The following is a 13,889-nucleotide window of genomic DNA, read 5'->3' on the forward strand; positions in this document are numbered from 1 at the left end:
ACATATGGATCATGGGTCTATGAGTTGCAGGATGTTATTTATGCATGATTGGTCATGTTGGTAAAAATATATGGACCTCTATTTTTAGACATATGGGCGGAGTCTATTTTTAGACTGCCAGTCAAAAAATAGAACAGTCGAATATTATTAGCTCTTAATAATATTTGGACTATAAACATTATCTTATCCTCTTGCAGCACTTCAATTCGAGCTACGGATGTGTCACATGCAACTGCCAGAAGGAAATACGCTTTTCCTATGGGTTAGTTGAGCTATTGCATGATGGACTTCAATTAGAACTCAAGTGATTGAGTTTGGTGGAGTTGATTGAGGAGTTGATGGAGTTGTGTTCAGTTTGACTTAGTTGAACTAGTTGTATTTAGTCTAACTGCCAAATAAACTACTGATGAGTGATGTGAATTAATTATTAATTAATTCACTAATTATTAACTCATAAATCAACTAAAGAATACATCAGTTAACTCAGTGCATGGACAGTTTAGTGGAGACAAGTGTTAGAGGTGGGTGAAAGGGTGAGACTACTATCAGTTGTGACTATAGCTGTGCATGAGATTTGCACAATCATTGATTAAGATTTCCAATGAGGATTGCGCAGTACAAGCCAAGGGAATTCGAACTTGGATTTGATCTATTCTCAACTTGGATTGCATAGTAGAGGAAGGAAAACATTGGAGGAGATTTGAACCCATGACTTGTTCATATCTGAGCTACTTTGTGTGTAGCATGTGGAGATAGTATTGAGTACTTGTGAGGAGTATTGTACTATGTATTGTTACATGTTCTCTATCATTATAATATACAGATAGTTGGGGGTTTTCAGCTGTATGCTTTCCCCATTACATACTGTGTTGATATGTGTGATTGATGTTTCAATGTGTGCATGCGATTGTTTTTTTAATTCCACAAATTGATGATCAATGGTAGAGGAGGTTATGTATTATGCATTAAATAGTGTATAATCAGGATAATCTCTGTGAATAAGTGTTATATTACTCAAATTTCTACATTGTATCATAGTGAAGTTGATCATCAGATCTATTATTCAGAAAGTGATTACATTTTATTTCTTCAGGCAGAGTCTGTAATTGGGCCAGGTAGCCTCTGGATTCATCCTTCTTTTGGAAGGTGAGATATCCGGTAAATGCCCAAACAGTCAATCTCTGTACGAGAAATACTTTGTTCTCACGAATTTTAGATCATAAGCGGTTGAGTTTTGAGCTAGTGGAATTCGAATTTGCAGCAGTGTTTTCTTGGTGTCGAAGTTGAAATGTCTTTCAACGGATTGTGATTGGAGTATGCCCTCGAAGGCAGCTCGAATTATATTGCATGGAAAGACAAGATGGAGGTGGTGTTAGATGACAATGGGTTGAAGGAGTTCATAGATGCTGAGGTCCCAAAGCCTACTGATGCTGCTCAAGTTGAGGCTTCGCAAAAGAAGACAATAAAGTGTCGAAGGATTCTATTGGAGGGTGTGAAGGATCACATTGTATCTAGCCTGCATGGAAAGGCTTCTCCATACTTGATGTGGAAAGCGTTAACAGATTTATTCCAAAGCAAGAGCGACCAGAGGAAGTTGGCGCTCAAGGATAAACTCAGAAACATTAAGTGTGAGAAAGGAGACAGTATGCCCAAGTATCTCACGAAGTTCACCCAATGTCGGGATGAGCTGGGAAGTGTGGGGGTGATTGTCGATGATGGGGACTTGGTGAGCTTGGCTCTCCTTGGTCTTCCGAAGAGTTGGCATTCCTATCAGGACTCTGTCAATGGTCGGGAGAAATTGCCAGGATGGGAGAGACTTTGGTCTGATCTTGTGCAAGAGGAGATCATGCGGAATACCAGGGACAGATCTTCATCAAAGGCATCTGATGAAGAAAATTGCACTTTGGCTGCCAAAGCAAAGAAGGGGAAGAACAAGAAAGTTTCTCATTCCGGTGTGAAAGGCAAGAAGCAAGACATGTCCAAGGTGAAGTTCTTTCACCGTCACCAGCACGGACATTATGCCACAAATTGTCCGCAGAAGATGAAAAATAAGCAAGCTGTTGGATCTGCAGTGGGAGAGGCCTTAGCCTCGTAGTTTGAGCTGGATTTTTTGTTGATCGCATGCTTGGTATCAAGTGTGATGGGATGGGTATGGTCCATGGACAGTGGTTCATCTTTTCACATGACAGGAGATTGAGATTTGTTTCCTCATTTGGATGAGAAAGATCTTAGAGTGCACATCGATATGGGCGATGATGGTAGATACAGTGCGACCGGTATCGGTACCATTTCCTTTGAGAGGGAGTCTGGTAAACCCTTTGTATTGAAGGAAGTGATGCATTTTCCAGGATTGAAGAAGAATCTTATCTCTATGGCGATGTTAGAAGACACGGGATATGATGTTGTCTTCAGCGAGGGAAAGGCTTTCCTGCGCAGTAAGACAACTAGAGAAACCCGGAAGATAGGGGTTCGAGTCAAGAACCTTTATCAATTGCATGTAGATGGCTGCACAATAATGGCATGCAAGGTAGAAGGATTGGTGAGCCGAGATGATGGCGAGCTGTGGCACCGGAGATTGGGCCACCTTCACCATGGAGCCTTGAATATATTGTAGCAGATTTCTACTAGGCTTCCTAAAGGCACTCTTGCACAGTCAGATCAGTGCAAGGGGTGTACTATGTGAAAATTTGTGAAAGCCACCTTTCACGAGAAGGATAGTCGTGCCACGACAATCCTTGAGAGAATTCACACAAATGTATGAGGACCTTTCTCGGTAGCTTCGACAGCAAAGCACAAGTACTATGTGATCTTTGTTGATGATTTCTCTCGAAAGTGTTGGATCTTCTTCATGCAGAAGAAGAGCGAGACATACTCAAAGTTCTGTGAGTTCAAAGCACTCGTCGAGAAGGAATCGAGGAAGAAGGTGAAGGCTCTTAGGAGTGACAATGGTGGTGAATTCATCTCTGGCAAGTTCAAGGACTTCTGCAGCATAGAAGGGATTTGAAGAGAGCTCATAGCTCCCCATAACCCACAGCAGAACGGGGTTGCTGAGCAAAAGAATAGAACGATCGTGGGTGTTGCACAAGTGATATTTCATGATCAGGGCCTACCCCTTCACTTGTAGGCGGAGGCATGCAATACTGCAGTATATGAGCATAACCGTTCTCCTCACAAGATACGTGGCATGAGTACACCCGAGGAGGCTTATTCTGGTAAGAGGCCTGATATTTCCCATTTGAGGATTTTTGGTTCTCCTGTTTACATGGGTTTGACGAAGGATGCCAGGAAGAAGCTGGAACCAACCGCAGAGGTTGGGATATTTGTGGGGTACACTGATACGCCCCACAACTATCGTGTGTATTTGTCAGACAATTGCAAGACTGTTGTGCGATGGGATATCAAATTTCAGGAGGAGAAAGCCATGAAGTGTTCGGTTGAGAGGGAGCCACACTTGCATGCAGATGAGGAGCTATTAGTTCCTAAGGATGAGCTTCAGAATGTGGATCAGCCACAAGATGAATTTCATGGAGTGGAAGAGACCACTCATGCAGCGCCAAACATCAGAAGGTGAAAGCGCACTATAGAAGCTGAGCGACTGGCTGAAGATTCAGAGAAGGTTGTAGGACCGCCTACAGCATAGCGCAAATAGAGACAGTCACTTGATCGGTACACTAGATACATGGCTCTTGTGAGTAAATGTGTCGTGACTGAGCCATCCACTTTCGAGGAAGCTGTGGAGGATCCCGCATGGGTAGATGCCATGGTGGAAGAGTATGATTCGATTGTCAGAAATAGTGCATGGGAGATTGTCCCAAGACTGGAGGGGAAATCAATGGTGGGTTCAAGATGGATCTACAAAGTGAGGCAGGCAGCTGACGGGAGTGTGGAGAAGTACAAGGCAAGACTTGTTGCCCGAGGCTTCTCACAGACAGAGGGGATGGATTATGAGGAGACCTTTGCATCTCTCGCAAGGTATTCTTCCATACGGACTATTCTTGCTCTCTCAGCATAGATGGGGTGGCACATCCATCAGAGGGATGTGAAGACTGCGTTCCTCAACGGAGTCATTGAGGAGGAGGTGTACATAGAGCAACTCGAAGGTTTCAAGATTTTCAGCAACGAGTCACATGTGTGCAGGCTCAAGAGAGCGTTGTATGGGTTGAAACAAGCACCTCGTGCTTGGTACACACGAATAGACATTTATTTCACCGGACTTGGAATCTCCAAGAGTGAGGCGGATCCTAACCTATACCAGATTGTGGTGGAGGGTAAGTTGCTGATCATTGTACTTTATGTAGATGATTTGATTTTGACGGGAGATGAGCTGTTGATACTTTCATGCAAGGAAGATCTTGCTAGAGAGTTTGAGATGAAGGACTTGGGCCTCCTTCATTATTTCTTGGGATTGGAAATTTGGCAGTGCAGTGATGGACTATTTGTTTCTTAGGGTAAGTATGCCCGGGAGATACTGGAGAAGTTCAAAATGCATGGTTGCAAGCCTGTTGATACTCCTCTTCATAGAGGTTGGAGGAAGGAGGATGCTACTTCAGCAGAGGTAGTGGATGCCACTGTTTATCGACAGTTGGTGGGGTCGCTTATGTATCTGGTCAATACACGATCCAATATTTTCTATGCTGTTAACCAGCTTTCACAACCTATGGTTAAGCCAACCAAGCTCTTCTGGAAGGCAGACAAGCATGTATTGCATTATCACAGAGGCACATCGGGATATGGATTGTGGTACAGACAGGAGGATGAGGTGAAGCTATGTGGCTTCACGGATGCAGATTGGGTAGGGAGCCCAACGGACAGAAAGAGCTCATCTGGAGGGATCTTCAGTATCAGGTCGACAACAGTTTCTTGGTACAGCAAGAAGTAGAGATCCGTGGCACTCAGTTCAGCAGAGGCCGAGTATATGGCAGCAAGTTTGGCTGCATGCGAGGCTATATGGATGAGGAAGATCCTGGTCGGGTTGTTCGGGTCACACTTGGAGCCTACTGTGATTTATTGTGATAACCAAAGTTGCATTAAACTCTTGGATAATCCAGTATTTCATGATAGATCCAACCACATCGACATCAGGTACCATCATATCAGAGATTGTGTGCAGCGGAGAATCATGTTACTTTCATACATTCCCACGGAGGATCAGGATGCTGATATCTTGACGAAGGCGCTCACCAGGAGCAAATTCGAATACCACAGAGGCAGGATAAGGGTTGCAGATAATCCATATCTTGTTGAGAGGGAGTGTTGAAAGTGCAACAAGATGATGGAGCTTAGTGAAAAGAAGTCGCCTTCACTAAGTGGGCCCGCAGGCTATTTTTGGTGCAAAGTCTATTTTTAGACATATGGATCATGGTCTATGAGTTGCAGGATGCTATTTATGGATGATTGGTCATGTTGGTAAAAATAGATGGACCTCTATTTTTAGACATATGGGCAGAGTCTATTTTTAGACTGTCAGTCAAAAAATAGAACAGTCGAATATTATTAGCTCTTAATAATATTTGGACTATAAACATTATCTTATCCTCTTGCAGCACTTCAGTTCGAGCTATGGATGTGGCACATGCAACTGCCAGAAGGAAATACGCTTTTCCTATGGGTTAGTTGAGCTATTGCATGATGGACTTCAGTTAGAACTCAAGTGATTGAGTTTGGTGGAGTTGATTGAGGAGTTGATGGAGTTGTGTTCAGTTTGACTTAGTTGAACTAGTTGTATTTAGTCTAACTGCCAAATACACTAGTGATGAGTGATGTGAATTAATTATTAATTAATTCACTAATTATTAACTCATAAATCAACTAAAGAGTACATCAGTTAACTCAGTGCATGGATAGTTCAGTGGAGACAAGTGTTAGAGGTGGGTGAAAGGGTGAGACTACTATCAGTTGTGACTATAGCTGTGCATGAGATTTGCGCAAGCATTGATTAAGATTGCAAATGATGATTGCACAGTACAAGCCAAGGGAATTCGAACTTGGATCTGATCTATTCTCAACTTGGATTGCATAGTAGAGGCAGACAAACAGTGGAGGAGATCTGAACCCGTGACTTGTTCAGATCTAAGCTAGTTTTTGTGTAGCATGTGGAGATAGTACTGAGTACTTGTGAGGAGTATTGTACTATGTATTGTTACATGTTATCTATCATTATAATATACAGATAGTTGGGGGTTTTCAGCTGTATGCTTTTCCCATTACATATTGTGTTGATATGTGTGATTGATGTTTCAATGTGCGCGTGCGATTATTTTTTTAATTCCGAAAATTGATGATTAATGGTAGAGGAGGTTATGTATTATGCATGCATTCCGCAAATAGTGTATAATCAGGATAATCTTTGTGAATAAGTGTTATATTATTCAAATTTCTACATAACAGGATGAAACTAGCAATGCTAGACATAATCTTCATTCAGGAAACAAAATGATCCATTCAAAAAATAAAACAAAGCCATAGCAATTGGCTCAGGAAATATGAGTTTCTAGGAGTCAAAGCAGAGAACACAACTGGAGGAATTATCACTCTTTGGAACCCCCAAAAAGTTAGCATTGTAGAAGTGGAGGCAACGAGAAATTACTTATCAACTATCATTCAACCAATGGGGATGTCTGAGACCTTCCTGGTTACGAATGTCTATGGTCCTCAAAGAATATATGAGAAGCTTAGATTTCTGGACTCCCTGGTAGATCTCAGAAGTAGACATAAAGAAATCCCTTGGGTCATTGGAGGAGACTTTAACATGATTAAATCTCTTTCGGAAAAAAAAGGAGGTACCAGAATCCTCAGTAGAGAGTCAGTAGGATTCCATTATTTCATAGAAGACATGAAAATGGTTGACTCTGAAATGCATAATGGTCTTTTTACTTTGAACAACAAAAGAGTAGGTAATGCTCAGGTTGCCTCCAAGTTAGACAGATTTTTGATCTCTGAGTAGCTAATGCTCACAAATAAAGAAATATCTGCAAGGGTTCTCCCATTTGGAGGCTCTCATCACTGGGCGATTCAATTAGAAATCAAGGGAATTGATGCTCCTAGGAACAGACCCTTCAGATTTGAGAATATCTGGCTCTCCCACCCAAATTTCATCAGCAACATTGAACAATGGTGGTCCAAAGATCTACAGGTTCAGGGCGCCAAAATGTTCCTCCTCCATAAAAGACTAAAGCACATAAGAATGAAACTTAAAGAATGGAATAAGAAGGATTTGGTAACATTTTTGTAAACAAAAAATCAGTAGAGATCAAAATGCAGGAACTAAACCAAGCATTGATCACAGAGGGTTTTGATAAAATCAAAAGTGAGCAAGCTAGAAAACTCAACCAAGATTGGGAGAATTTATGCAAACAGGAGGAAGTCTTTTGGAGACAAAAGTCTAGAGTTCAATGGCTTAAAGAAGGTGATCGAAATACCAGATTTTTCCATTGCTCCACCATAGCCAATAGAATGCACAAAAGAATCTCTTAAATATTGAACGAAGATGGGGAGCTTCAGACCTCGCACAAGAATATTGAAGCTGTGATGGTTCAACATTTCAGAGGCATCACAAATGAAAATAATCCAAACAGAGACCAACACATCAAGGAAATTATAAAGAACATCCCCAGGATGGTGTCTAGAGAGGATAATTTTAACCTGAACAAACCTATAACCGAAGGAGAGGTCAGTGCGGTTATCAAAGATATGCAGAATGGAAAATCTCCCTGTCCATATGGTTTTAATGTTTACTTTTTGAAAGCCTGCTAGAATGTGGTCAAACAGGATATTCTGGATGTGGTTGAGGACTCCAGAAGGAGCAGATCCATTCTGAAAGCCTTAAACACCTCCTTCATCTCCCTGATCCCCAAACAGGACTCAGCCCTGACTCCTGATAAGTTCAGACCCATTGCTTTATGCAATGTGGTTTACAAAATTATTTCCAAAATCTTGGCCAACAGACTCAAACCTCTTCTTCCTTCTTTGATTTCAGGGGAACAGTCTGGTTATGTTGAAGGAAGGCAAATCCTAGATAATATTATTCAGGCCCACGAGGTAGTTCACTCTCTCACTAGCAAAATGCAGGCTGGTATGATCATGCAATTAGACATTGTAAAATCGTATGACAAGTTGAATTGGATTTACATCAAAAAGGTCCTTTCTGCTTTTGGGTTTGATCATGACTGGATCAAATGGGTTATGGCTTTGGTTACTTCACACAGCTTTTCAATTCTTGTGAATAGCTCGCCCCCAGAGATCTTCAATTCTTCTAGAGGCCTCAGGCAGGAGACCCACTCTCTCCCTTTCTCTTTATCCTCATGATGGAAGGATTGGGCTGATCCATTAAAAATGCTAAAGTCTTAGGTAAGATCAAGGGCCTACAATTAACAGAAAATGGCCAAGCTTTGACTCATCAACAATTTGTGGATGACACCATGCTGCAGGGTATCCCCACAATCAAAGAAGCTTCAACATACAAAAAAATCTTAAATGACTTTTCCTTGGCTTCAGGTATGGAAGTCAATCTCTCCAAATCAAATTTTTTTTCTTAAACACTAACATAGCTATTCAAAGGAATATCTCCAAAATTCTGGGCTTCCAAAGGGAGATCCTCCCTTCAAAATATTTGGGAATCCCCCTTATGGATAAACCAATGCACAAAAGTATCTGGGAACCGATGCTCAACAAGATGCAAGACAAGATCAAAAAATGGACTTTCAGAGCGTTGAACCTGGCTGGCAGGTTGATTCTGACGAAGGTAGTTCTGCAATCTATCCCTGTTTTCTTTTTATCAGCCCTGCCAGCTCCCAAAGGGGTCTTACAGCAATTCAGGAACATTCAGAGAGACTTTCTTTGGGGCAAGGAGGAAACCAGAAAGAAATGGGCCCTAGTTTCTTGGGATAAAATATGTAAACCCAAAAATCATGGAGCCCTAGGCTTAGATGATTAGGAGATTCTGAGTAATGTTTTAGGAGCCAAACTCTAGTGGAGATGGGTTAAAGACAAAGGGGCTCAATGTGTTAAAACCTGGAAAGAAAAATATGCAAGCTCCTGGCAAACAAGTGATCTTATCAGAATGTCAGGGAACATAAAAGGCTCTCACATATGGAATAAAGCCTGGGAAAATAGAAGCCTAGTACAAAACAACAACTTCTGGGAAATTAGAGCAGGAGAACAAGCTCTCTTCTGGGAAGATAAATGGCAACAAGAACCAATGTTGTTAAGGGAGGACTTTATGAGCATCAAGCAAGAAACCGATTTCCAAGGACTATCAAAAGTCAGGGATTTCTGGAATCTTCCCCATGACTGAGAAATGGAGAAGCTGGAGGAAAATAAACTGCAGAGGGAATAGCCCCATAAAAGAAAAAACAGAAGAACTCATGAACATATTAGAGCAGAGGAAGATCTTGGTTACAGATGGGCAGGATCAGTTAAGATGGGGCCAAAACAAAGAAGGCATATTTAACATCAAGGAAGCAAAGAGAATAACCCTTAACCTAGATCCCTGCGTTTTGGCTAAGTCCTGAAAAAACTTTGGAGCCACCAAGGGTGGATGAAGATCAAACTTTTTATGTGGTTAGTTCATCACAAGAAAATATTAACTTGGGAAAACATTCAGAAGAGGGGGGTGATGGGGCCTTCTAGATGCTAATTATGTGAAGCTCAAGAGGAGACAATGGAGCATATTCTCAACAACTGCACCTATACCACCTGGTTGTGGGATTCTTTCAACACCATTTTTCAACAGACTGACAAAGACAAAGGTAGCATCATTAACACCCTGAATAAGTGGAGAAAAAACTTTTCAGAGTATGAGATCCTTAATTTGGCCTGGACCTTTATGCCAAGCTTCATTATCTTGAATGTTTGGAAGGAACATAATAAAAGAATTTTCAAGGATGAAAAAAATACTCCTAATTGCCTTATGGAATTGGTATTAAAGCAGATAAAGGAAACCGTTTCCACCACTGTGCATAGTTATCCCTCAAATCCTCCCACTGCGCTTGAAATGAGAGCTCTCAAGCATCTGAGAATGCATGAGATCATCCACCATGGTCTTAGCAAAAAACAAAGAGTGTTGGAAATGGAAAAGGAGTTATGGCATCCTCCACCAAAAGGATTTCTGAAATGCAATATTGATGGGGCTTCAAAAAGCAACCCAGGGATAGCAGGCTATGGAGGTGTGTTGAGAGATGAAGAAGGAAAAATAATTTTTACTTTCCACTGTCATTCAGCAATAAATCTCAAACAATAAATAGAGTATCCACTCTAAATATTAAACAAAATTAAACATCCTTCACATACTTTCATTCGAAAATTATTAAACAAAATTAAACATTCTCAATACATTATCCTACAAAAATTTCTCAATCATTCCATATATTAACAATCCCAACCAAATAAACTTAATAAGTATAATCACCCCTCCTTTCACCGCATAAACCTAAACAACTCCTTATGAAGTTGGGTTACTTGAAAATTTGGGCATTAAGAAAAAAAGACCAGTAGGTATTGATTTTTTAAAGACCTACCGATGCAAACACGTCATTGCGAAATATATTAAAATTAATCACTAACTCAAAACATTAAAACTAATCACAAACTCAGAACTCGTTCTGGCTTAGCAATGTTTAACAAACTTGAACTGCGCCTTCTACGTGGAGAAAATAAAAGAATCGGATGATTATTGACCACCTGTCCAACAAAATCCTATGAATTACACTTAACATACTATAACATTTAAATTTTATTTTTTATTAAATATTTATATATAAACATAAAATATAATGAAATAAATATATATATAAAGTTTCCCAAGCACTTTGGCATCCTACCAGAACTTTGCCAAGCCACTTCAATGTGTCATTTTGACAATGTTCCCTCATAACCAATTGGTTAGCAACAATTTTGGCGATTGTGAGTGAATTTCTTTGTCCTATTTCATAAGCGTTTATAAAACGAATATAATATCATTCACTAATTTATTATAATTAAAATAGGTCTGAATCTAGCGTAGGATGATGTTTTTCTTGAAATTAATATAACAAAACTAAATAGATTACAAATTTTGTTTAATATAATTTTCTAATTATCGTTTAAAAATAAATAACACATTATGATAAATTTATATTTAAACATAATTATTCAAATATAATTAAACATACATCTTAGACTATAGATTACTATCTACTAAATAAAATACTTTATTTTATATTTAATATAGTTTAAAAAAATTAACTTATTTTCTAATAGATTTATATTCAAAAATACATGTTTTGTTAAACTAAATTTTAAAATAATTTTTTTAATAATGAATTTCATAATTTAAAAATAAAATATATAAATTTTAAAATATATAATTTATTTTTAATAAATTAAATAATTATTTTTAAAGTTTTAATATAATTACTGGATATAATTTTCTATTGAACATCTTGCTTGAAAATATTATTTTTTGCAATTTAAAATTTATTTGATATCAATATAATTGAGGAATTTCATTTTACACTTGATGTTAATATCTTTCCTCCGAAATATTATTATTTATATTCTACAAGATCGCTTTTTATAATTTAAATTTTTTATATTCATGTATTATTTAAGAATATTAAATTTCATAGTTTGACATCAGTATTGTTTTAGAGTTTTTATAAGTTCATGGACATCGAAGATGAAGTGAGCTGATTAAATTACACATGAATAATGTATTGATATTTTTTTTTTAAATTAACTCTGGTTTAGATGTTTATCCAATTTAATTTTAGTACATGGTTCGTTTCATCCAAAATAAGATGGTTTATGTGGGATTAGACGTGACATGAGATGTTTATGTCGAATTAAACTTTAGATGAGGCGCACTAAAACTAATCTATCGCTCCTTGACATTGAAATTCGTGAACGGCATTATACTTCATTAAAGATCCATTATACTTCCACCATGTTCTACTTGAATGGCTCAAACTACGCGCATAATACACGTAATCTCTTATGAAGCCCACTTGGGCGACCAGGGATCGTTGATCGCTGACGGCTGGTGGGGATTCCACAGGGAATGTGACACCCGATGGGATTCACTATCCCTCCATGCGCATGACTCTCCTTGATTTGTCCACAAGGGAGGTGGCCATCAGCCTCAAACTTTTTTTCCGACTTATTCACGTGAACAGCATAGTGGCTTCTCGATTTGCGAACTTACTTTCATTTGGATAACCATCCCTCGCATCAAATCATTATAATTTCTAACAGCCCAGGCTCCACATATATATAGACCTTCACCCCTGCCCCGGTACCCAAAAAGTCCGATTGCCTGTATTAGCATTGAATTGATCTGTGATATGTGCGAGCGAAAAGCAGTATTTTTGAGCAACGAAGCCTCGAATTCGAGCATGTCTCCTTTCCACAGGGATCAAACGGGCTCGATACGGTCCACAGAGCCGGCGAACCCGGCATCTGAGATGCTGCAACGTCTGCTGAAGGAGAAGGAATATGAGTACTTGAGGGACGTGGTGGAACGATATCATAAACATCCCGTTAGCGACGGCCAGTTCTCTTCCGTGGTCGTGCGGTGGATTCGAGCGACGGTGGAGGACGTCTGGTCCGTGGTGCGGAGCTTCGACAAACCACAGACATACAAGCATTTCATTCGTAGCTGCTCCATGCAGGGTGATGGCACCGTGGGGAGTACAAGAGAGCTTCGCGTGGTCTCCGGACTTCCAGCGAAGAGCAGCACCGAGCGGCTCGAGATTCTGGACGACGATCACCGCGTTGTGAGCTTCAGAGTCGTGGGAGGGGAGCACCGCCTGAAAAACTATCAGTCCTTCACGACAGTTCATGAAGTCCGCAACGTGGACAAGAAGGACGAGACACTGGTGATTGAGTCGTACGTGGTGGACGTGCCGGAGGGGAATAGCCCCAGTGATACGTGCCTCTTCGTGAACACCATTATTAAATTCAATCTTCAATCGCTGGCTCAAATCTGTGAGCGTTTGCCCAAACGTTGCGAACCGAAGCCTAAGGGATCGATGGAAGGACAGAACTGCGGCCTGCCTCGCGGCTAAGGTCAGGAGAGCGGATGGGGTTTTAATTATATGCGTTGATTACCAGAGCCCTTTGTTTTGAAGGTCGCAGATGACGGTTGTGTATTACTAATTATGTCTGCTAGTTATTTTTTGAAAAAAAGGTGTAATTATACTACAGAGACTGAAAAAGAAAGATAGTTTTTTTTTTGAAAAAGTGCTGTAATTATACCCGAGAGACTTCGATAAAAAGAAAAAATAGATAGTTATTTTTTTGAAAAAACGGTGCAATTATACTGGAGAGTCTGAAAAAGAAAAAGAAAGATGATGGTTTTTTTTTTTGTAAATGCTGTAATTATACGGGAGAGACTTCGATAAAAAGGAAAAATTGAAGCAGAGTCGACACTACTTCGTTTAAATATTTTCAAAGCAATCTGGTGCTTTGAGTTCGTGCCTTAAATTTAAGCGCAGCAAAATCTCTCTTGTTTAACAATTCAATTGTGTATCTGCAGCAGGGTTTCTGTAGGGGAGAGGAGAAGCAATGCTATTTTTTGCTTTAATACTTAAAAAAGTATACAGGAAAGCATGACGGTTCGAAGTATACATTAAAACTACACGAGTATATTAAAACTATACGAGTAACCAGTAAAGCATGAGGGTTCGAAATATACATTAAAACTATATGCTTTTAATTATATTTATATTAATTCTTAATTAAAAAATTAAGAACATTCTTAAATAATTGGCTTCCTCAATTAGTTATAATTAGAATAAACACTAACCAAACACACGTTGATTAAAATAATTATTAAACGAAAAAATGATATTAAAATAAATATAAAAATAAATGGCTTCCTCAATTAGTTATAATTAGAATAAACACTAAACAAA

General features: G+C 39.4%; 1 pseudogene; it reads left to right on the forward strand.

Moving 5' to 3' along the window:
- The first annotated feature begins 12,296 nt into the window (after nt 1-12,296).
- LOC149160768 (abscisic acid receptor PYL2 pseudogene) lies at nt 12,297-13,133 on the forward strand (annotated as a pseudogene).
- Nucleotides 13,134-13,889: the final 756 nt, after the last annotated feature.

Source organism: Pinus tabuliformis, chromosome 5_2 (assembly GCF_031772625.1).
Source record: "Pinus tabuliformis cultivar Carrire ecotype Pingquan chromosome 5_2, CPIR1, whole genome shotgun sequence".
NCBI lineage: Eukaryota > Viridiplantae > Streptophyta > Pinopsida > Pinales > Pinaceae > Pinus > Pinus tabuliformis.